The following is a 25,518-nucleotide window of genomic DNA, read 5'->3' on the forward strand; positions in this document are numbered from 1 at the left end:
AGGATGTCAGGAATGGGTGACCTCCAGGACTTGGGTTATTAGGCATTTTCCAGTCACCATAGAGACCCTGAGGCATTTTGGATTGAAGAGTGGGGGAAGGGGACAAGGATCCTTTCTGTCTTGTGGCTGGCAAAGTAAAATAAGTGCCTAAGAACTAAATTTGGAGTTAAGAGAATGGGATTTGCTTTCTTGCTGCTGCGCTAATTTGCTCTGTGACCTTTGTGAATCACATCACATCCCTGGGCCATCTGTGATGGGGACACGAGCTGTTCTGCCTCCCTCACAGGGTTGACACAAGGATCAAGTAAAGCGCATCGCAAACAGATTTGCCATAGCATCTCTGAGGTGGCAAATCCCACACCCTGCTCCCTGTAGAGAGTTGTAGAATGACTAATAGCGACCTGGGGTCAGAGAAATTTCACGTCTTTCTAACTTGGGACTCATCTGTGCCCCTCACGAGGCATTGCACAGGAGATCTTAATGCAGGTAATGACAGAGCCAGGATGAGTTGTCCAGGTCAAATGCTGTGACAGGCAGTGACCAGAATCCCAGCCTCCAGTTTGTGCTGGTGGTGGTGGTGGGGGGTGGGGATGTACTGGCGATACAGTATTGCTATTCTAAGCTCTTTAATAACCAGGAGGGTTTTCTACACCAGGACAAAAATTTCCTTGCTGCCCTTGGCACAATCAGCTCTTCCCGCTGGACAGCCATCTGAGTGATTGATTCTCAATGACATGTGATGCTGATCCACGATCGACAAATATGATTGACTAGAAAATGGGAAGAGTTGAACTGAAGGAGACTTAAGGGTCCGCTGGTCCAATCCCCTCATTCTATTGTAATACTGGCTACTGTTTATCACTTACTATGGCTTGTGCTGTTTGTGTTCTTTATGTGCATTAGCTCTTGTAATTCTGTGAAGTCAGGACCTTTATCCTGTCCTCTAGAGATGAGGAATTTGAATTATAAAGAGGTTATGTAGGACCTCGGGTCACACAGCTTAAAATGTAAAAGCCAGAATTTGAGCCCAGGTAGATGTAGCTGTTGGTCAGGGTCATCCAGCCAGTGGCAGAGCTGGGCCAGAAGCACAGAATATCAGAGCTGGGAAGAAATTTAGGGCTCCTCAGCATTCATCTCCTCCTCATGTGGATGAAGATATAGAGAGGGTAAGGCTGCCCCAAATTTCCTCAGTGAGTTCCTGGGAGAACTGGAGTGCAAACTCAGGTCTCCTAACTCTTTGCCAGTGCCCTTTCATTTAATGAGGCTCCCAAGTCCAGATAACTCCAGATTCAGTGGTTTCACTACGCATTCACCTCTATAAGAAACTGAGAGGAAAAGACAACTGACAGATTTTTCCCCTCTAAGGACCCACATGAGACAGCTTATGAAGGCAACTTAAAAGTAGGTGAGTAATTGGGCCAATAATAATTATGTGAGCAGAAAACCAGAACCCACTCTATCAATGTGGAATTGCATTAGAGAAGCATCTTACCCAGAAACATGCCTTGCCAAAACAAAACAGAAAACTAAAATAATAACAGCAGCAACAGTGTCATGCATGAGATAACAACAATTTAAATAGTAAAGGCGATTCTGCCTACTAGTCTATGATGCAATGCTCCAGAGTAAACGTGAAATGGGTTCAGCTGGCTTCTCTTAGTGTGAACAATTTGCCACACAGAGTGATAGGCAGTGTTTAAAAATTTGAATTTTTATGTATAGCATGGTTGCTATTTATGTTGCCAACCAGTGTTGATACAAAGGATCACATTTACTCTATTTTAATTATGAGATATTGAAGGTGTTTCCAAAGATAATTTTGATAGGCATTATTTTCATTCTTTGCTCTGACTTCAGAAATTAACTCCATCTTTGAACATCCTTGAAAGGCTTTCTCTGGTGCCCAAATGGCTCTTAAGCCAGACTGCCATAGCGTCTGATGTTTTATCACTATCCACTTGTTTAAGGCAATGAAGATTCATGTGAAGAAAAACTTCCGTAAGTCATTAATAGCTTAGCATGAACCAGTTTTCAAAAGAACTTGAAGCCTGAGGGCATGAGATATGGCACAGATGTAATTTGATTATAGGGGATAAACGAAGAAAGAGATGAGGAATAGGGAAGACTAGATTCAAGATACAAGGTGGAAGAGGAGATGGAGAGGGATGTGAGTCAACATAGCCCATCTCATAGTTACCCTCAGGGCAGCCCTACCAATGCCCCTCCCCCAAATGCTTTCGTTCATTCGTTTTTCTGACCATCTCTAAAATTAGCACCTGATATTTGTGTTCAACTTCTTTCCACCACTCCTTCTGCTTTGGGAAATGAATTACTCCTGGTTGTAGGTAATGATTCTTAATTTCTATTATCTATTTTTTTTGAGTATATGATGAGAAATGTGGAACTTCTGGAAAGTATGTACATATCTCCGAAGTTTTACCTGGAAACCCAGAGGCCCCGGCTTTCGGGCTCTCGCTCATCTAGTGGAATGTATCATGAGTGTGGAGTTAGGGGTTGAGGTCCTAGCCCTCCTTTTTACCAACTACCCACTCTGTGTATTTGGGGAAGTTTCTTCTCTGAGTATAAATTTTTCTGTTTATAGCATTGGGGGTGGGAGGTAACCCAAGATGATGTGGACAGGGCAGTTCAAACCCTAAAATTCGGAGAGGCCAAGGGAGAAGCAATTGGAATGGAGGAAGCTCCCCACTCTCCATTCTTGGACCTGAGCAGCCTCGGACCACTCAAGTTCTGTCAGGTTAATGCTGGAAGCGTGAAGGGCTCAGTGCTATCTGCTGGGCCTCTTGACTCTTTATGGAGTGGGAGGGAGTAGTCAGGCTTCCCTTCTGCTAAGTGGCTCTCAGGGCTCCTGAACATGCTTGAATATTCATGTGCTTTCTTCTGCCCACCCCATTGTTCAATCTTCCTGGCTGGCTTCTCTCCTGGGTCTGAGCTCCAGCTCCTTTAGGAGAAGGTCAGTCCCTTTTAACTACTGGGTAGACCGGCTTGGTTTTGTTTAACTCCTCAAGAAGAATGGCAGGTGGGGAGCGACTGGGGGAGGGGTGCTCTAGCTCAGCTGTGGCCCTTTTGAGATGTTGAAAAGGAGATTTATGATGCCATTTGTCAGTTGGAAGATGGATGGAGGTACCCAGACTGTAAACCCCGTGTTAGAAGTGGGAGGTTATGGTAATAAATGGGACCCCTGGAGACGTGGCTGTTGGTGGTGGGGATCACCTCTCTTAACAGAGATGGTTCCCAAGCCCCCTCCTTTCTCTCTGTCTCTCCTGATGGGCATTCTTTGTTCCTCTGCTGAGTCTGTCACTCTGTTTTGAGCACAGCCAACTACTGATTGATTATCCACGTTCACGAAAGGGAGTGTCATCATGCTGAGAAGAAATCTTTCATGTCAGTGTTCTGAAAAAATGAAACAATGGAAACTGCAAAAGCAGTTTACTTTTGGCTTCAGAATTCTCATGTTTTGCTTGAACTATTGGGAACAGTGTATATGCATATGATCACCCTTATTTGATGTCTACCTTTGATCTCCTTTCATTTAGTACTATCTATCCAGGAGCCAGAGGACAGAGAGGAGCCTGGAAATGCTTTCTAAGAATGTCCCTAGAATGCTAGATGGGATTCTACTCCTGGGACAGGTCTGCAAAAAAACAAGGACTCCATGATCAAATGCTTTTGGGAAACGCTGTGTATAACGTACATGATGGTCTTACAGAGTTAGAAATGCATGCTGGCCTATGAAAATGTCGGCAAAGTCTTTAATAAAGAATACAGCTTTAACTTAAAGTTTCCCATCCTTTTGATCACAGGATTTTTTTTTTTTCCTTAATACTTACTAACCCTCCTATACACTTAGTGTTATTCTGAACTTACTTTGGGAAGCCTTGATGTTAATAAGGGGAATTCGCAACAAGCGATGGCTAAACCAAACCAAATCAAACCATCCCTCCGAGTGAAGTGAGGAATAGATGTTTTTCAGCCCAGCATTGCTGTAACCTTGATGCACGATTTTTGCAAACTTTCTGTATCTTGGTTTTTAAGTAATCTTAATATGTAGAGTTTATCCTGTTTAAAATGGACCCTTATTGGAGTGTGGTCATGGATGGATCTAAAACCTCTCTATTGAGGTATAATTGACGTATAATACTGCTCATATTTAAAGTGTACAATTTGATACATTTTGGTGTATGTGCATATCTGTATAACCATCACCTCCGTCAAGATAGTGAACGTATCTGTCACCTGAAAACTTGGCTCATGCTCCTTTTTAATCTCTTCTTTCTGCTCCACCCATTCTTGTGCCGCCCCCCTCTCTTCCTACCCCTAAGGCACCCACTGATCTGCTTTCTGTCACTATGGAGTACTTTCCATTTTCTAGAGTTTGATATGAATACAATTATAAAGTATGTTCTTTCGGGGGCATGGATTCTTTCAGTGTAACTGTTTTGAGATTCATTCATGTTGGTGTTTGCATCAATAATTCATTCTTACTGCTGAATACTATTCCATCGCATGGAATCTGTTTATCCATTCATCTGTTGGCGGATATTTGGTTTCCAGTTTTTAGCTGTCACATATAAAATTGCCATGAACATTTGTGTACCAGTCTTTATATAAATGTATGATTATATTTCTGGGACATGTCTCACTCGGTCATGATGTGTTACCCTTTTTTATATATTACTGGATTAGATTTGCTAAAATTTTGTTAAGAATTTTTTAAAATAAATTTATTTATTTTAATTAGTTTCAAGTATACAGTACATTGGTTAGACATCTATAATGTTCATAAAACGATCCCTCCAATTGCTCCCTCCTTCCCCTGGCCCTCCACTTAGCCATCACATTAATGCTAACTGCATTCCCTGTGCCATGCTTCCCATCCCCGTGCCCAACTATCAACTACTAATTTGTACTTCTTTAACCCTTCACCCCATTCTCCCAGGCTCCTCCCTCTCCTCTGTCACCAAATTCTCCACTATATTTGTGAGTCTGTTTTTGATTAGTTTGTTCTTTTTGTTCCTTAGATACCACATATAAGTGAAATCATATGGTATTTATCTTTTTTCTATCTGACTTATTTTACTCAGCATCATAACTTCTAGGTCCATCCATGTAGTTGCAAATGGTAGAATTTTATTATTATTTTTAATGGCTGAATAATATTCCATTGTATATATGAACCATAATTTCTTTATCCAGTCGTCTGTTGATGGGCATTTAGGTTGCTTCCATATCTTGGCTATTGTAAATTGTGCTGCCATGAATATTGGAGTGCATAGATCTTTCCGAATTATTGTTTTGGTTTTCTTTGGATGAATACCCAGAAGTGCAATTGCTGGGTCAAAAGGTATATTCATTTTTAACTTTCCGAGAAACCTCCATACTGTTTTCCATAGCGGCTGTACCAATTTGCAATCCCATCAACAATGTATGAGGGTTCCTTTTTCTCCGCATCCTCGCCAACACTTGCTGTTTTTTGATTTATTGATGATAGCCATTCTGACAGGTGTGAGGTGATATCTCATTGTGGTTTTAAGTTCTTTATAAATTTTGGATATTAACCCCTTATCAGATGTATCATTAGCGAATATCTTCTTCCAAACAGTCGATTGTCTTTTTGTTTTGTTGATGGTTTCTTTTGCTGTACAAAACTTTTTAGTTTGATGTAGTTTCATTTGTTTATTTTTTCTTTTGTTTCCCTTGCCTGAGGAGATATATCTGAACAGAAATTTTTGTTAGTAATATCAGAGAGTTACTGCCTATTTTTCTCCTAAAAGATTTATGGTTTTGGGTCTTACATTTAACTCTTTAATCCATTTGAGCCTATTCTTGTATATGGTGTAAGAAGATGGTCCAGCTTCTTTTTTTTTTGCATGTACCTGTCCAATTTTCCTAACACCATTTATTGAAGAGACTGTCTTTATCCCATTGCATGTTCTTACCTCCTTTTGTCATATATTAAGTGAGTGGATAGGCATGGATTTATTTCTGGGCTCTCTATTCTGTTCCATTAATCAATATATCTGTTTTTATGCCAGTACTATGCTGTTTTGATTACTATAGCCTTGTAGTATAGTTTGATATCAAGTAGTGTGATACCTCCAACTCTATTCTTCTTTCTGAAGATTGCCATGGCTATTCGGGTTTTTTTTTATGGCTCCATATAAATTTTGGGATTATTTGTTCTAGCTCTCTGAAAAATGCCATTGGTATTTTGATAGGAATTGCATTGAATCTATAGATGGCTTTGAGTAGTATGGCCATTTTAACAATGTTGATTCTTCCTACCCCTGAATAGGGTATGTGCTTCCATTTATTTGTATCTTCTTCAATTATATACTTTTCAATTATATACTTTTTTGAAAACAGATCTTTCACCTTCTTGGTTAATTTGATTCTCAGGTATTTTATAGTTCTCGACGCAATTGTAAATGGGATTGTTTTCTTAATTTCTCTTTCTGAAAGTTCATCATTGGTGTATAAAAATGCCACTGACTTCTGAATATTTATTTTGTAACCTGCTCCTTTGTTGAATTCATCGATCAGTTCTAACAGTTTTTGGGTGGAATCTTTAAGGTTCTCTATATATAGTATCATGTCATTGACAAATAATGAGAGTTTTACTTCTTCCTTTCCAATTCAGATGCCTTTTATTTCACTTTCTTGTCTTATTGCTGTGGCTAAGACATCCAATACAGTGTTGAAGAGGAGTGGTGAAAGTGGGCATCCTTGTCTTGTTCCTGATTGTTCAGAATTTTTGCAACCATGTCCATGGATATTGGTAGCTTTCCTTCCTGTTATATCTTTGTCTGGTTTTGGTATGAGAGTAATTCTGGTCTGATAAAACAAAATACTTTTGGGAAATACTGCATACACCTTATGGCTTTTCAGAGTTAAAATGTACACTGACATATGAAAAGGTTGGCGAAGTCCTGTAAGTATTCCTTTCTCTTCAGTGTTCCGAAAGAGTTTGTGTAGAATTCGTATTGTTTTTTAAATATGTAATAGAATTTGCCAGTGAAGTAGTCATCTGAGCCTGGAGTTTTCTTTGTGAGAAAGTTTATACTATAAATTCAATTTATTTCTTAGGTACACAGCAATCTAGGTTATCTTTTCTTCTCAAATAAACTTTCATAATTTATAAAAGAATTTCCTGTTTCATTTAAATGATCGAATTGGCATAAAGTTGTTATAATGCTCTCCTATTTCCTTTTTAACATCTGTAAAATAAATCTATGATATCAATTCTGTCATTCATGATTTTGTAAATTCTCTCTTTACATGATGATCAACCTTAATAGGGGTTTATGAATTTTATTGATCTTTTTAAAGAATCAGCTTTTGGTTTTATTGATTGTCTCTTTTTCTGTTTTCTATTTAATTGATTTCTGCTCTGGCCTTTATTATTTCTTATCTAGTGGAAATAGATAATTGATTTTCTTCTTTTCTAATACTATAGATATTTAATGCTATACATTTCCCTCTAAATATTGCTTTAGTGACATCCTATAAATTTCGATGCATTTTCAATCTTATTCTGTTCAAATATTCTTGGGAACTTTATATGTAATAGCTAATTTCCATTTTGCTTTTTCTTTGACCCATGGGTTATTTAGAAGCATATTAATTACTTTCCAGATCTCTATGTATTTTTCAGATACAATTCTGTTATTGATTTCTAATTTAATTTCATTGTGGTCAGAACACACACCTTACATGACTTGAATCCTTTAAAATTTATTGTGACTTGTTTTATGGCCCAGAATATGCTCTGTTTTGAAAAATGTTCTGTGTCTACTTGAATAGAACATGTGTTTTACTATTTTGAGGTGAAATGTTCTATAAATGTTGATTAGTTCAAGTTGTTTGACAGTTTTGTTCAAGTCCTTACTAGTTTTTGGTCATCTAGTTTTGTGAATTTTTGGGTAATTTCAATAAGAATACCGAAATTTCTGACTATAGTTGTGCTTTTATCTATTTCTCCTCTCAGTTCTGTCAGTTTTTGCTTCATGCATTTTGAAGCTATGTTACTAAGTGAATAAACATTTAGGATTGTTATGTTCTCTTATTGAATCTACCCCTTTATCATTTCGAGTGACTTTCTCTATCCCGGTAATATCCTTTGCCCTAGAATGTCTTTTGTCCGATATTAATAACCACTCCAGATTTATTTCGAATTTTATTAGCATGATGTCTTTATGCATCCTTTCACTTTTAATTCATCTATGTCTTTATATTTTTAAAGGTTTCTTGGAAGCAGCATATAGTGAGGCTTCGCTTTTTTATCCAATTTGACAATTGCTGCCTTTTTAATTGGGGATCTAGACTATTTGTACGTAATATAATTATTGATATGGTCAGGTTTAAATCTACTTTCTCACCATTTGCTTTTTGTCTTACTGTTATTTGTTCTCCTTTTCCTTTTTTCCCCCGCCTTCTTTTTGGTTAATTATTTTTTATGATACTTTTGTTAATTTATAAGCCATAATTTGTTTCGTTATTTTAGAGGTTGCTTTAGGGATTATGGTATACATCTTTAATTTATCACAGTCTACCTTCAAATGAGATTATATTACTTCACATGTGGTATAAGAACCTTACAATGGTATACTTTCATTTTTCTCCTCCCAGCCTTTGTGCTAATGCTATATATTTTACTATATTTTTTGTTATGAGCTCCACAGTTATTTTTGTTTGGAAAGTACATTTTTTAAAGGAAATTTAAAGAATAAGAAATATATCTCATATATTTACCCACATAATCACCATTTCCACTGCTCTTTATTCTTTTGTATTGATTCATTTTTCCATTTGCTATTATTGTCTTTGTACCTAAGGACTTTGTTTATTTCAGATGCCTTGTAAGGCAGGTCTTTGATAGTAACTTCTTTTAGGTTTTGTATGTCTGAAAAAGTATTTCATCTTCATTTTAAAGAGATATTTTTGCTGGACATAAAATTCTAGACTGACTATATTTTCCAGTCTTTAAACTTGTTGATCTACTGTTGCTTTGCTTGCTTTGCTTCTGATGAGAAATCTGCTGTCTGTCTTATTTCTGTTTCCATGTATGCAATGTTCATTTTTTTCCTTTGGTGCGTTTTCTTTATCATTGTTTAAAGCAATTTGATTTTGATATACCTCAGTTTTCCTATTTATTTATTTATTTATTTATTTATTTATTTATTCATTTATTTATTTATTTATTTATTGTGCTTGGGGTTTGTTGAGCGTCTCGGGTCTATGAGTGTTATGGGTTGAATTGTATACTTCCCAAATTAATATATTGAAGTTTTCATAACCAGTACGTCAGAATATGACTTTATCGGGAAATAAGATTGTTGCAAATATAATTAGTTAAGATGGTTTTATTAGGGTGGGCCCTATTAAAATACGACTGGTGTCCTTAAAAATGGGGAAAATTTGGACACAGACACACACAGGAAAAACGTCACGTGAAGAAGAAGGCAGAGATTGGGTGATGCTTCTACAAGCTAAGAACTGCCAAAGATTGCCAACAAGAAGTTAAAGGGCGGGAATAGAACAGGTTCTTCCTCAGAAGGAAACAACTCTGGCAACACGTTAATTTCAGACTTTTAGCCTTCAGATATGTGGGATAATAAATTTCTGTTGTTTAAGCCACCCAGTTTGTGATACTTTGTTACGACAGCCTTATAAAGTAATATAGTTTTATAGTTTTCATAAAATATAGATACATTTTGACCATTTTTTCAAAGTGTCTGTCTCTCCTACCCCATTCCCTTTTCAGGAAGTCTCAGTACATGGATATTAGGCCACCTACAATTTTGTTTGTTTTGAATCTTTTTTCTCTGTTTCATTTTGGATAATTGCTACTGATATACAAGTTTACTAATATTTTCTTTTGCAATACCTAATGCGTGATTAATCCCATTCAGTGCATTTTTTTAAATCTCAGATATTGCAGTTTTCTCTTCTAGAAGTTTGAGTTTACTCTTTTGATATTTTTTTCCACATCACTAATTAATATCTTTAAGTTTTCCTCTAGTTTTGTGCACATACGGAATGTCATTTCAGTATTTTAACATTCTAGTCTGCTAATTATAACATCTATGTCAGTATTGGGTTGGTTTTGGTTGGTTGATTTTTCTCCTCATTGTGGGTCATGTTTTCCTGCTTATTTACATGCTTAGTAATTTTTGATTGAATGGATGACAGACACTTTGAGTTTTACTCTGTTAGGTACTGAATATTTTTGTATTATTATAAATATTGTTGAGCTTTGTTTTGGAAGACAGTTAAAGTACTTAGAAACGGTTCAATTCTTTCAGGTCTTGCTTTTAAGATTTGCTAGGTCTTATTATTCTCTACTACTAAGGCTTGGCTTTTCTGAATTATCTAGTCAATGCCTCATAAATTATAAGATTTTCCAGTCTGGCTGGTGGCTCTGTTCCCAGCCCTCTATGATTACTGAGTATTGTTCTTTCTAATCTTTTCAGGTGGTTCTCTGGCCTTCTCTAGCTTCATCACACACATGTGCTCATCAGTACTCTGCTGAATACTTAAGGAAGACCATCTGCCCATCTCTGAAATCCCCTCTCTTCAGCCCTCTCCTTTCTTGTTCTCTGACCTGTGAACTCTATGTACCTTGGTCTGCCCAATTTCTTCACTAAGTTTCCTCAATCAGCAAATACCCTGGATGCTGCCCGCATGGCCTTTGGTGTGGCCTGGAATTTCTTCAAGGCAATAAGCAGGGGTAATAGTAGAGCTCATCTTGTTTGTTTCTCAAGTGTATTGACTATTCATATTTAAATATCTTTAAATACTTTACATTAGGTGAAGATGGCCAAAAGGTAAAGATGTATTGACTATTCATACACTTGAGAAACAAACAAGATGAGCTCTACTTGAAAGCCATTGTACATCAGGCAATGAAGGACAATAATCTAGTGTTTCAGTTCAGGTGGTAGAGTAAGTCAGACTCTGTTATGCCATCTTGTGTGAAAGCAGAAATTGGTAACACTTTTCAATCAGTAATAATTATATCTTGAGTGATTGTCATGTTCTAGGACCTTGTCACTGCACCAGACTCATAAGAAAAATGATTTCTTAAAAAAAAAAAAAGAAAAAAGATTTCAGTAATTCTGGATCAAAGACCTACTGATAGCACAAAGATGTTGAAAAAGATACCATATATCTTAGATTTATAACTGTAATATGAATAGTCAATACACTTGATAGTTTGGGCATGAGATATAAGTGAATAAGGTTATGAATTAGAGTTCCATGTGGCATAGTTACTTTTCTCTTTCCATGAGTGAGAGTGAACTGTAGTCTGACTCTAGCTGCCTATATACACAATTGATTGGATTAGGGTGAACCAGTATGATTTATTGGGAAAAAAGCAAATCAAAGAATTGTGAGTCAGAAGATAAGATTTTGACTTTCAGCTCTCCTACTTACTAGCTTTTTGACCTTAGATGAGTATCTTATCATTGCTGAACTGTTTGCTTATTTGTGCAATGGAAATACTAATTTCAGCTTCTGTAATTGTCAGCGGATATGAGCATCCTGTGAGACAAGGGATGTGAAAGTGGTTTGTTTGCGATAAACCACTAGGGTACATGTTATCTTTAAAAATCGGAAATCACCGTGTATTCTACTTGCATAGTAAAGCTCAAAGGCACAATCTACTGAGAAGGGTGCAACCCACACGAATCTTCTTTGATTCCCTCCTCTACATTCAGCACGATGCTTTGCACACAGCACATTTCTTCAGTGAAGGATCAGATAGGCTCATCTGCACGGTACAGTGCTGTGTGAGGATGGAAATTTCAACATTGCCAATAGCAGAATAACCCTGAATAGTATTTTCCCTCTACCATGAGTAAAGAAATTCACTACATGTCAGAGTTGGAGAAATTTTAGAAAAGAAATTATAGACTTGCAATCTGTGGGCCACATATTCATAGACATTTTTGTACAGTTATTTTTCATCTAAAATTTTTATTTTATTCCTTCCTTCCAGTTTTATTGATATATAATTGACACACGACACTATAAGTTTAAGGTGTATAGTGTAATGATGTGACATAAACATATACCGCAAAATGATTACCACGATAAATTTAATTAACATCTACTACCTCATATAGTTAACAAAATTTTTTTTTTCTTGTGATGAGAACTTTTAGGATCTAATCTCTAAGCAAATTTTATATACACCGTATAGCAGTGTTAACTCAGTCATCAGGTTGTACATTACATTCCCAGTAATTATTTATCTTATAACTTGAAGTTTATACCTTTTGGCCATCTTCACCTAATGTAAAGTATTTAAAGATATTTAAAGCAGTTGCACTGTTGGTGGGATTAGAAACTGGTACAGCCACTATGGAAAACATTATGGAGGTTTCTCAAAAAATTGAAAATGAATATACCTTTTGACCCAGCAATTGCACTTCTGGGTAATTATCCAAAGAAAACCAAAACAATCATTCATAAAGACTTATGCACCCCTATGTTCACTGCAGCTCTATTCACAATCGCCAAGATATGGAAGCAACCTAAATGCCCGTCAACAGATGATTGGATAAAGAAGTTATGGTTCATATATACAATGGAATATTACTCAGCTATTAAAAAAAATGAAATTCTCTCATTCACAATGTCATGGATGGCCCTAGAGGTTATTATGCTGAGTGAAATAATTCAGACAAAGATAAACACTATATGATTTCACTTATATGTGGAATCTAAGGAACAAAAAGAACAAACTAATCAAAAATAGACTCACATATATGGAGGATAATCTGGTGATAGCCAGAGGGGATGGGAGTTGGAGAGCTGGGAGAATGGGGTGAAGGGTTAAAGAAGTACAAATTAGTAGTTGATAGATGGTCATGGCAGGGATAGGAAGCACGGCACAGGGAATGCAGTTAGCATTGATGTAATGGCTAGGTGGAGGGCCAGAGGAGATGTACTATGTACTTGAAACTAATAATAAAATAAAATTAAAAAATAAAATTAAAAAATCTCCAGGAAACATTTCACTGGAAGGAAGGAGTAGCTGCCTCTTATGGATGGGTTAGTATGGTCTCAATTTGCTTCAGTCTTCAGTTTGGTCTTGCCAACATTGAGGCTCGATGGCGGTGACATTTATCATTTTGCATGTGCTTTTTTTGGGGGGTAGTAGAATTAAAAAGGACATGATATATATCTTACATACATTTCTTTATCAAAATGGGAAAATGAATGATGGACTGGGAGGGCCTTAATTTTCAGTAAAAATGTAAGAGCATATATTATTTGTGGAAACGAAGCATAGAGATTAAATTAGTGTTGAAAATGTCATAGTGTTGAAGATGTCATTGCCATAATACTTAGCTACTTCATCCATATATACATGTAGGCATTTGAGTTTGACCCATGCACTTTAGAGATTATCTATAGTCCTATTTCCTTATCTACAAGGCAAGAAACTAGGGTTCAAAGAGTTGGGACTGGAGCAGATTGGACCTTCAAACCTTTAAAAATATGTTTAATATTTTATGACTATCATGTTTCTAATATTTACAATATACTAAATATTTTTAAGCAGTAGTGGCACCTCACCTTGCAGAAGGAAGCTGAATCACAGAGTGGCATAATAGTTGATAATAAAAGGAACAAAAGCTAAGTTTTCTCACTGATGACTAATTTACCAGTGTTTCTTGCTAGTCTATACCTCTACTCAAGCAGTGTCTCTGTGACTATAAGTGGCACTTCATTGTAAGTACTGGACAATATGCTCAGTGTTGTGGAGGATATAAAACACAAGACTTAATCTCTTCTTCTGGGAACTTATATCTGGTTGATATTTGATTCCTTTCATTCTTACATATTTGAGATAATGAGATTATTTGTATGTATACCCAAAAGACAGCCTTGTAATTGTTTTGACTTTATTCTTTATTCTTTGATTGTGATTATATTAAGCCTACGTTTCATGTCAATAATTTATTTTATAGCCGTGTTTATCTGGTTTCTTTTGTTTCTAATTTACTTATCCATTTTATAATAGTGGTATCTTGGCTTTTAATTTGTTTCCATAGCTATACAATCAGCCATTTAATCTCATTCTGTTCTTTTATCATTTGAGATCTGAGCTCTTTTATTAAGTCTTACTAAAATTTTAAGTAGTGTGAAACGTTTCTGTGGGATTTCTTGTTTCATAGAGCATGTTTTCTTCCAGAGGGAGTTCTTCAACTGCCTTTTGTATACTGTCTTCCATTCTTTAAATGCTTTACTATGGCATGTTTGCACACTTGCCATGCTTTTATTTTTAAAATTTTGCTTACACTTAGTGTTAGAAGTTTTATTTAGTCTTGTAGCTACTTGGTATGAATATATTTTCATAATTTCTTATAACTTATTTGTCTTATTTGAGTAACGGTAGGTCCATATTTCTAAATTGAATTGGCTGTAGGTGTTAAAGAAGATTGGAAGCTAGAGCTAAGGGAGCTGCTCGTACTCAAAATTCATGTTGTAAATCAATAAAAATAAGGTATTTAGAGATGGAAGTACAAAATAAATAATTACCATAACACTGAATAATGCAAATATTTGCTTAATATACGTAATGTGATCATCTAACTGCTACTGATCACCAGAAAATGAAACTGAGTCCTGATCTCTTTTCTGAGATTTCATTAATCTCATTTGTGGTAGTGTTTCTTAATTTTATGGTAGAATGTGGATAGCAGAAATATACTCTTCAAACTGCAATTGTTTTCACATTTCCCCATGGAACCTTGAATTTTTTTTCCTTCTGCAAAAGGAAGTTAACTCAGTTTTCACTTTCACTTTCCATCAACAATTTATATCAATTCTCTCAACAATATTTAAATCAGAAGGTGGGGAATGAGAATAATCCTTTTATAATTCACAGCTCTTCCAATCTGGGATATTCATAAGAATTATTGGGATGGTATTAATCCACTATTAAGTCTTCTGGGGCTGAGGTGGATTAGGTGCCACAGGGTGGGGGAAGTTAGAACTTTTTTCTGTTCCTACTACCTCACAGGCCTGGATGCTACTCGTGCTTTTTAAATTTTTAATTGATTTTTCCTATAAATATTTTAAAATAAGAAATTTGATGGATGCTTATTAGGTATTGGAGGAAAGAGTTTCAATGAACCCTTTTCCTGCCATATCTACTTACACTTCTTGTTGCTATATTTAAGAATAATTTAAATATCAAAAACACTTTAGTGTCTAGTCAGACTACCTTTTCATATAAATGAATTTGAAGTTGATTTTCTCCCTTTTCATATAAATGAATTTGAAGTTTCAGGATAAGCTTATATTTTATAAGTAAAAAGTCATTTCACAAATTTTATTTTCAATCTCTTCTTCAAGGTTAACTTCAATTGCCACTTCTTCCAAGAAACCTTTTTTGCTATCTCTTGACAAAATAACTTCTCTTTCAACTGAATTTTTATAGAATCTTTTTATTTATTTAAAATATATTAACTGCTATCATGGGCCAGTCACATTTTTAGATGCTTAGAATATAATATATAAGATATAGTTTCTTCATGATCCTACCATTTCAGTGATTTGGAGGTGGCGGTGATGAGGATTGACCTATTATCTGTTTTAACTGTTTGGTTTTATACATTTTAGCTTACTGAAATTAGAGTATTTTATTCACTAATGTATCCCCAATCTCATACAATGTGCAGCATACAACAGGAACTGATAAATGTCTGTTGCATTAATGAATTCAAAATGAATGTCTTACTAGCTGGGATGCGGAAAAACAATGCTTAAGAGTCTCTTAAGCAGGTTAAGATTTCAGGCCTAGTTGGCTGAAAAGAGGCTTGTATAGGCGATTTTATCAGCTTCTCAGTGGTACAGGCATGTAAAAATAACAAAGCTACGCTCAAGTGGGTGATCAAGGCTAAGAAATAATGGACACAGAGAATATCAATGAGTTTTAGAGCAGGACGAGCCGGCCCAGTAGCATTGAAAGGGGCCCTGGAAGCAGGAAGAGGAAGGTTAAGCCATATTTCAGTGTTCTACTTCCTCTGCAGGCTGTGAATTTTTGCCCACATTACTCAATGCAGAAAGTGCAAAATCATTTATAACTAACTCTCAAAGGGAAAGGCAAGAGTGCCCAGAGACTTAGAAAGGGTTGAATTCTCATAATTTATTTTATTCTGGAAAGCTAATCTGGGAACTTTTTTCTTTTCTTATTATAAGACTGCCATGTGGCTAGCTTTTGGCAAGACGAGATTGATAGTTTTTCAAAATAAGAATCTTAACAGGCATCTCATTTAGAGGATTAAGTAATGAACCATCATCCTTTGTAATTATATGACCAAGAACTAAAAGGAATCAGCCATGGAAACTAAAGAATGTAGCCCACAAATGTAGGCTAATATAAGTAGTTTCTTATATTTTGCTTTCAAAAACTATTTAGGCTTCACATAAAGCCTTTGGGGCCTCACACATAGTTAGTGTTCAACAAATGTAATTACTTTTTGTTGTAAAGGGATTTGAGTATTTGACCCATTGGGATTTGGGTCAAAGATAATCTATTCAATATAGAGAAACCAATCTATTCAATATAGAGAACCTTACAAACCAATCTATTCAATATAGGGAAAAAGTTTTAGGGATGAAGAAGAGGACCTGAGCAAGACCCTGAAATAAATGGGGAAAGCCAACTCAGGCCTGTGGAATGAATGCCATTGTGAACAAATAAGCTAATATATTCTGAAGACTATTTGACCATAGAGTTGAAAGGGTCATCCTAGTCCAGTATTTTGATAAATGTGGTGATTTTAATTAGTCTATAGTTGAATATCATGTTAATAATTGTGCATATGTTTTGGAGTACTGGCAGAAAATCAACTTCAAATTCATTTATATGAAAAGGTAGCCTAATGTAAAGGAAATATTGAATAAATAATAGCACGGGCAAAAATTTAAAAGTGGTCTTGAATTAAGTGTAAGAACTATGACCTGTACCAAAATCGTGTACAGTGTAGGTAGATGGTAAATTGGGAGTGTGGGGGAGTGGATGGGTGGGAGCTCACCTCCTTACAACCTAAATCACCTCATTATTAGACAAGTCCTGTCCTTGTTAGAGTATCTCAGTTGGGTTTCCCCTCCTTTAGGTCAAACATTCCTAATTCTCATTATAATTTCTCATTTAACACTGTGTTAATTACTTTTTCTTTGGATGGTATCTACTGATAGTATCATAGAAAGATAATAATAGAAGCTGAGAGATCATCTGGTCTGGAATTTGTCAGACTGATGGCACTAAAACTCCCTCTTTTTCTTTTCTTTCTTTTCTTTTTTTTTTTTAAAGAAATTATTTGTAGGACTACACTTATAAGAGATAAGGAAAGATCTTCCCTGGATGAAGAAAGTGATGAGGAAAGCATAGAGCCTTACAAACCAATCTATTCTCCAACAGGTTTTCTTGGAAATTCTACCAAACCCAGTCTAAAAAACATTGGTTTTAGTTATCTATTGCTTATCGTTTCTGATTGATACATAAGCCACCTGATATTTAATGGCTTCAAACAATAATTATTATCTCACATTTTTGTATGTTGACAAAGTTCAGCTGAACTTTGAGATCTTTGAGTTCTTTTTTTCGAGATCTCGTATAGTTGCATTCAGATGGCATCTGTGGCTAAAATCGTTGGGAGACTTCTTCGCTCTCATATCCTGGTTGAGCTGGGATGGCTGAAGGAGCCGAGGGTTGATTAGGCATCTCTCTTTTAACCTGGCCTCTCCGTATGACTAGATTAGGCTTCTTCACAGCATGGTGGTCTCATCTTACATGGTGGCTGGATCCTCTCAGAGTGAGCATTCCAAGAGACCTAGACAGAAGCTGCAAGCTTCTAATGACCTATCTTTGGAAATTATACAATATCAAATCACCATTTCTATTTGTTGAAAAAATAATAGACTGGTCCAAATTCAAGGGGGTGGAGGAATAGATTTCATTTCAATGGGGAAATAACTTGTGTTTAGGGAGTGAAGATATTAATGGTAGCCATTTTGAGACAATTGCGATAAGTAATGTTGAGCCCGGAGGAGGCAAAGACTTAACCCTAAGACCTCAGAGCCAACAATGGTAGGACTAAAGCCAAAATCATAAAAGATGAAATCAGCTTTCTGAGAAAATCTCCGTTCTGAATCCTCCCACTCAATACTGAAAATTAAAAACTTACCCTGCTTATTGTAGACCAGCTAGGCTTTACATTTAAAAAGTCATTATTATTGGCATGAATTTAGATTTTAAAAAGTTACGAAGTACAAAAATTTATACTTTTAAAGAGAAGAAACTGTAATTGTATTAGAGATTATCAAGGGCTTAGAAATAAATCTAACAAAATATGTGTAAGGCTTATAAAATGAAGATATAAAATTAAAGAGATATCAAAGAATACATAAATGAGATATTTATTTAGGAGAGTTATACCATGTTCAGGGATAGGAATTCTTAATACACTAGTTCTCCCTTATCTGCAAAGGATAAGTTCCAAGATCCTGAGCAGGTGCTTGAAACCACAGACAGTACCAAGCTCTGTATATACTATGTTTTTTCCCTATACATACATACCTGTGATAAAAGTTAATTTATAAATTAGGCATAGTAAGAGATCAACAAGAATAATTAATGATAAAATGGAACAATTATAATAATATACTATAATAAAAGTTATGTGAATATGTTTTCTCTCTCTCAGCAAACTACCACAAATTTCTTTTTCCTTCTTCACAATTTTATGGATAGAAGATTTATTCTTACTGTATGTAGGTCTTAGCAATCTCAGCTTACAATTTTTTTCTTTCCTTATTATGTAGAGAACTTTCACCTTTTCACTTAAAGGAAGCACTTTATGGCTTCTCTTTGGCCTATCCAAATTGCTAGCATTACTACTCTTATGCTTTGGGGCTATTATTAAGTAAAATAAGGGTTACTTGAACATAAGCACTGCATTACTGTGACGGATGATCTGATAACTGAGAGAGTTACTAAGTGACTAATGGGCAGGTAGCATATACAACATGGATATGCTGGACAAAGGGATGATTCACGTCCCAGGAGTGATGAAGTGGGATGTCTTGAGATTTCATGCTTCTCAGAACAGTGTACAATTTGAAACTTATGCTTTGTTTGTTTCTGCAGTTTTCTATTTAATATTTCTGGACTGCAGTCAGTGAAGGTTACTGAAACTTCAGAAAGTGAAACCCATATAAGGAGGGAACTGCCGTATCATAGGGCCAATTCTCCTAAAGTTGTTCTGTAGATTCAGTGGATGTCCGAATAAAATTACAACAGGTTTTTCTTTTCTTCCCCACAGAACTTGACTAAGATAATTCCAAAATGTATATGAAACAGTAAAGGGTTGACAGTAGCCAGGACATTTCTGTAGAAGAGCACAAAGGTAAGTAAAACAGTGTTCACAGCTGTACTGTGCATAATGGCAAACACCTGGCAATGGCCCAGATGCTCATTTTAAGGAATGTGTTGTATGAATAAATGGCATTGTATTCACAGAGTTTAATCTTATACATTAGCCAAAGCAATGAAATACAGGGCCTTGCAACAGTGTGGTTGAATCTTAGCAACTTAATATAAAGGGTTTGAAAAGCAAGTGCTCACCTTTTCATCCAACTTGATAATCACTTTATAAAATAAAAATTCATACAGTTGTTTATTTTATTTATAAAATAAAAATAACGACAATGGAAATACTTTAAAAGAATTCATACAGTTGTGGTAAAACAACTGTAAAAGTTAGGGACTTATGAACAGAAGATTTAAGTTCATACTTCTTTCAGACGGGGGAAGACAGCAGGATAACATGGGTGTTCATAGGATTAGATATAAGTTATCGTTAAGGCTGTATCTTTTGATTTGAGTAGTAAGGATACTAAATATATTCTTAAAAATGACCAAATATAGTTCTTTTGCCCATTTTTAAAATAAATTTCAGTGTTTTTGCTATTGTTATATGAGTTTCTTATATATTTTGGATATTAACACCTTATCAGATGGTTTGCAAATATTTCCTCCAATTCCTGAATAGACATTTTGCCAAAGAAGATATACAAGTGACCAATAAGTATATCAAAAGGTTCTCAGCATCATTACTCATCAGGGTAATGTAAATCAAAACCACAGTGAGATGGCCCCTTACACCTGTCAAAATGGCTATTATCCAAACGACAAGAGACAACAAGTATTGTTGAGGATGTGGAGAAAAGGGGACCCTCCTGTGCTGTTGGTGGGAAGGTAACTTGGTGCAGCCACTATGGAAAACAGTATGGAGACTCCTAGAAAAAATAAAAACTAGAAGTACCATATGATCTAGTAGTTCCACTCCTGGGTATGTAGCCAAAGGAAGTAAAACCAGTATCTCGAAGAGGTATCAGCACTTCCACGTTCATTGCAGCATTATTCACAATAGCCAAGACCTGGAAATATGTGCATATTTCCAATTTGATATTACTCAGGTATAAAAAAGTAAATCCTGCTGTTTGTGACAACATGGCTGAACTTGGAGGGCATTATGATAAATATAGTTAACCAGACAGAGAAAGACAAATACTGTATGGTATGGTTTATATGTGGAAGCTGAAAAAAAAAAAAAAAGCCTATTTAATAGAAATTACCAAATACACAGAAGCAAGTCATGCTAGGGTCAATCACGAGACCAGGAATTATGATTAACTAGTTCTGTGCACTTACGGTTCAATCAACCCACCAGCCAACCAACTCAACCTTGGTAAATATTGTTCAGCCTTAGTATTCTGCCACCTAGCTTGAAGAATGTAAGCTGGCCTTTGGCAAAGTAATGTGATTAGGTAGGTTTCTCTTTGTTGCCTGCCCACTGGCAGAGTTTGCGCCTCTTTTTTAACCTGTCTCACAGAATGTAGAAGGACTGATCTCTAAAGCTGGACAGGTCAGATCTTCCACTTACACTCCTTGTTCCTCAGGAAAGGAAACCAAGGCTAAGAGAGGTTATGTGGCAGTCAAGCCAGGACAAGAATATGTATCATGTTACTCCTTGTCTGACTTCATTTTTTTTTTTTTAATAGTTAAGTTTCAAATCATTGTCGCACCATTTTACAATTAACCTTTTTGATTAAAAAATCTGTAGTAAATAATGACTATTTGCTAGTATACTTTCTTGGAGTCAAATTTCAGTATATCTTTTTTTTTTTTTTTTTGCTCTAGGTCTTTATTTTATCTTTATACTTACATATGTATCAAATTATATACAACATTATCCACTGAAATATTGTTATAGCAAATATATTGTAAATAATTTAAGTATTGATTAAACACAGGATGAGATATCTATACAAAAGCATATTATGCAGCTCTTAAGAAAAAAGTAGCTCTTTATTTATTTATTTATTTTAATTAAGTTTATTGGGGTAACATTGGTTATTACAATTATATAATTTTCAGGTGTACATTATAATTTAACATCTGTATATTCTATTGTGTGTTTACCACCCAAAGTCCAGTTTCCTTCAGCTACCATATATTTGATCCCCTTTACCCACTTCACCCTCCCCCTACCCACCTATATTTGACCTCCTTTACCTCATCTATCTCCTCCCTCCTCCCCAACCCCACTAGTAACCACTAGTCTATAGTTCCCTGGTAACCATTAGTCTATAGTCCATGTCCATGAGTCTCTGTTTGTACTGTTCCTTTGTTGCTTTTAGGTTAAAGTTATAATTGGAGTCAGTTCTCTCTCTTTTTGCAAACACATGCACATACACATGCCTAATACATATAACGGTTAATTAATTATTTACTTGAAAGTTTCAATACAAGCACTATCAAACTTGATAGGCTCCATATTTATTCTCTCTCCCCCCACCTCATGTTGTAAAGCAGGTGATAAGATTTAGGAGTACAGCTTTCAGTGGAGATTGAGATGTTGCCTTTCTTTATGATATTCATTAAAGCATGATAGCTCGCTCCTAAAAGAGAGAAGGCCAAAGAATGCAAACTTATGTCGCAATGTCTTTAGTTTACTCATTTCTAGGTTTCATCAGATTGGAAGGAGAGAGTCAGGTTTACATTTAGTAGAAGGAACCCGAGAAATAGTTTTCTCATTTTGCAACCGAAGCAGGCCAGAGAGGGAGGAGATATCTTGGGTAGTCTGGGTATAATTCTAATTAATTATGGCAAGGAGGATGGCCTGACTTGCTGTGACAGTTTTTGTGTCAACTTGGCTAGACCAAGTAAGTACTCAGTTTTTTAGTCAAATACTAATTTAGGTGTTGGCTATGCAGGTATTTTATGGATGTGGTTAACATCTACAATCATTTGACTTTAAGTAAAGGAGATTTTACCTTCAACAATGTGGATGGGCCTCATTTAATTAGTCAGAGTCCTTAAGAGCAAAAACCAAGGTTCCCAGGAGAGGAAGAAACTCACCTCCTGCTTGAGTTTCCAGCTTGCTGACCTGCCCTGTGGATTTTGAACCTGCCAGCCTCAACAACTGCATGAGCCAATTTCTTAATCTCTCTTTATAAGTTCCATCCCTCCCTTCCTCCTCCTCCTCCTTTTGGTTCTGTTTCTCTGAGAACACTGATACCCTTGCCAGGCAAAGTTTCTGAGAGGACACTGGGACACTATTTAAAAAACTATTTAAAAAAAACCTTGCCAGGCAAAGTTTCTGAGAGGACACTGGGACATTGGGGCTGTACTGGTTTTTGCCAGTCAGGTGGACTTGGTCGGGGCAGGGACTGCATTTTCCTGACCAGTGCTTCCCTGGCACCTTCGGAGTGCCTGGCACAGAGGGTGCTCAGTAAGTATTTGATGGGTGAATGAATGAATGATCTGCCCTTTTCTGAGGCTCAGTTGTTGTTTCTATAAAATGAGAGGGTTGGTCTATTTAAATGCTCTGAGACTCTTCCAGAAATGTAGAGTGGCAGTTAAATCCAGGGGTCTGGATTGAGATGTAATGGGTTTGTGTCCCAGCCAAACCACTGCATGACCTTGGGGAAGTCACTTTAACCAAGCTAGGTCTCAAGTTCCTCATCTGCAGAGTGAGAGTTCTGACAATGGGTAGATCATTAGACTTGCTGTGAGGATTGAATGAGGCAGTGCTTGGTGCTGAGTGGTGTGCCTAGCACAGAAAACGTATCACTAACTGTTAGATACCATAACCACTATCATCAGCATCGTCTACCGGTGTGATTCATTATCTTGTAGGCATCTTTCTCCAGGGCTGTGATTCTCTGTGGAATGTTCTGACTGGGGAACATGGATAGAAGAGCTGTATGTACAACTACCAAAAGCTAGTAATTGAGTCCGAGGGCCAATATGAAGGCTGAGGAGCACACAGCAGCCCAAGGAAGTTGGCATTCAGTGTCTCACAGTGACTTCAACTCACTGTGAGGTTGGCCCTGAGTCTGCAGGTACATGAACACCTGGATGAAGAGGAGTCAGAGTGATCCAGGTGATTGGCAGCGAGATTGCTGTGGCTGAATGAATTTACAGAGCATATACAATAAACACTCACAGTCGTGGGGCAAGTCTCACCACCGTCCCTGGCCATTTCTACATGAGGTTGAGAACTCGGGTGCAGAGAAGTGTCATTACCTGCCTCAAGTTGCACAGCAAGTTGATGGGGCAGCTGCAAGGCTGGGCCTTCTCTGTCTTTTGGATAGATGCTACCTAGGAAGGCAACCTGACAAGTAGGAACCAGGGGCTGTGGTTTCTTTCTCGATTTCCCATTGGCTAGCTTTGGATAATCCCTTCTCATCTTTGGGTCTCAGTTTCCCCTTCAGTTGAGTGAGAGTGTGGGAATAAGGGTTTCTGTAAAATTCCTTTTAGCTCCAAATGTGTAAGCTCTTGGGTGACACATGTGCCCTGATACTCTAAGTGCTTTAGATATCTTATTTCATCCTCATAATAGATTTTACAGGTAGACGTATATATTATTCCCATTGTATAGATGAAGAACTGAAGTTTACAGAGTCAAATGACTTGCCTGAGCAAGTGATACAACTGCTTAGTGGCAGGGCTGGGTTTCATATGCAGATTGACATGATGCCCAAACCCATGTCTATACATATAGTCTCTTGAACAGATTTGTCTAACAAAGGTATGAAGAACTCTGGATCAGGGTTGCTTGACCTATTCAGGGGTGGAACACTACTAATTGTACTTATTCCCCCAGAGCCTATCCTGCTTTTCCTGGTACACTTTAACTCCTCTCTTCTGGGCAGAGCAGATGGAAGGACAGGAACACGTGTGCGTGATCAACTCAGTAGCGATGTTATTGCTTCCTCCTGTCCTCCTGGCTGGTCTGGATCACAGTCATGCATGCTGCCAGAGACAGTTGGCAGACTCACCTCAGGTTCAGCGTAAGTCAGCAGCCCAATGGGGCAACAAAACAAGGGCAAACATGTGGACTCATATATATTGCACCCTGAGCAATGGGATTTGGTATTAAATGGAGTTGGGGACATGCTGGGTCACAAATACGAGCTGGACCTTAGGCTTGGTTTTTCATTTGCGGCATGGAATCAGGTTGGGCAAAAGAGTCCCAGGGATTTCCCGTGAGGAGGCATTGAGCACTATTCTAAGGGGAGAGCCATAAAAATCTGTCTAGACCTAATGCTAAGTCAGAAACCAGAGTGGGAACCAGGTATCTAAAATTCATCCAAAAGTCCGCTTCTGTTTCACCTAGCTGTATACTCTATCACATTGTCCTGTTCTATTGTCTTCATACCACCTAACATCATCTATCATGATTTTGTTCATTTATTCATCATTTATTGTCTGTCCCCCCCGGACCAGAACTGAAGCATTTGAGAGCAGGAAACTTACCTGTTTTGTTCACTGTTAGGTCATCAGCTTCTAGAGTAGTTGGTTCAGTGTGTACTTGTCAAATGAATGAACAAATGAAAAACAATCTTTTCTCTAGGAGACATCTGAACAGCACCAGGCAACTCGTAGAGATGTAGATTGGTTTTGTTCTTTTCCTTGACCACTGAGCAAATACCTTTCAAGGTCATGAGATTAGAGGGGAAAGAGAAAGTTGGATTAAAAATAACTATGGTCTCTCCCTGATCTGAGCTTTAATATACTATGATTTTTCTTCTAAAAGCTCCCTTCTAGTGCTTGTCAGTGATTTTGTATGCTTATAGTTTTATGCTTAAAGATTATAGAGTTATGGAAAGTGACCAGGGAAAAGAGAGTTACCTTGGTCAGTCAGAAATTTAAAAATGAGCATGGATGGTTTTATTAAACCTACCCTTTCCTCCCTTTGCAATAGCTGGGACATAATACAACCAACCTTGAATTTAGGATGGAGAAATTTGAGCTCTTGCCTTGTTTCTGTCACTGGATGAGCTTGGAGAGCTTATTCTGTCTCTCTGGATTTTGGTGTATAATCATCCCATAGACATTTCTTGCACACTTACTAGACGATGTGTGTCAATTTAGATGACAGGGGTACAGCATTGTGGGGCAGGGGG

At 36.8% G+C, this 25,518-nt stretch overlaps 1 long non-coding RNA gene across 1 annotated transcript in view; it reads left to right on the forward strand.

The window, feature by feature from the left end:
• The window catches only part of LOC112475245, a 222,223-nt gene that overhangs the window by 81,942 nt on the left and 114,763 nt on the right, over positions 1–25,518 (forward strand). The window contains exon 6 of the long non-coding RNA XR_003044651.1: positions 19,365–19,448. This is a non-coding gene — a long non-coding RNA (uncharacterized LOC112475245). The remainder of the gene's footprint in view (positions 1–19,364; positions 19,449–25,518) is intronic.

The sequence above is a fragment of the Pteropus alecto genome, unplaced genomic scaffold, assembly GCF_000325575.1.
Source record: "Pteropus alecto unplaced genomic scaffold, ASM32557v1 scaffold40, whole genome shotgun sequence".
Taxonomy (NCBI): Eukaryota; Metazoa; Chordata; class Mammalia; order Chiroptera; family Pteropodidae; genus Pteropus; species Pteropus alecto.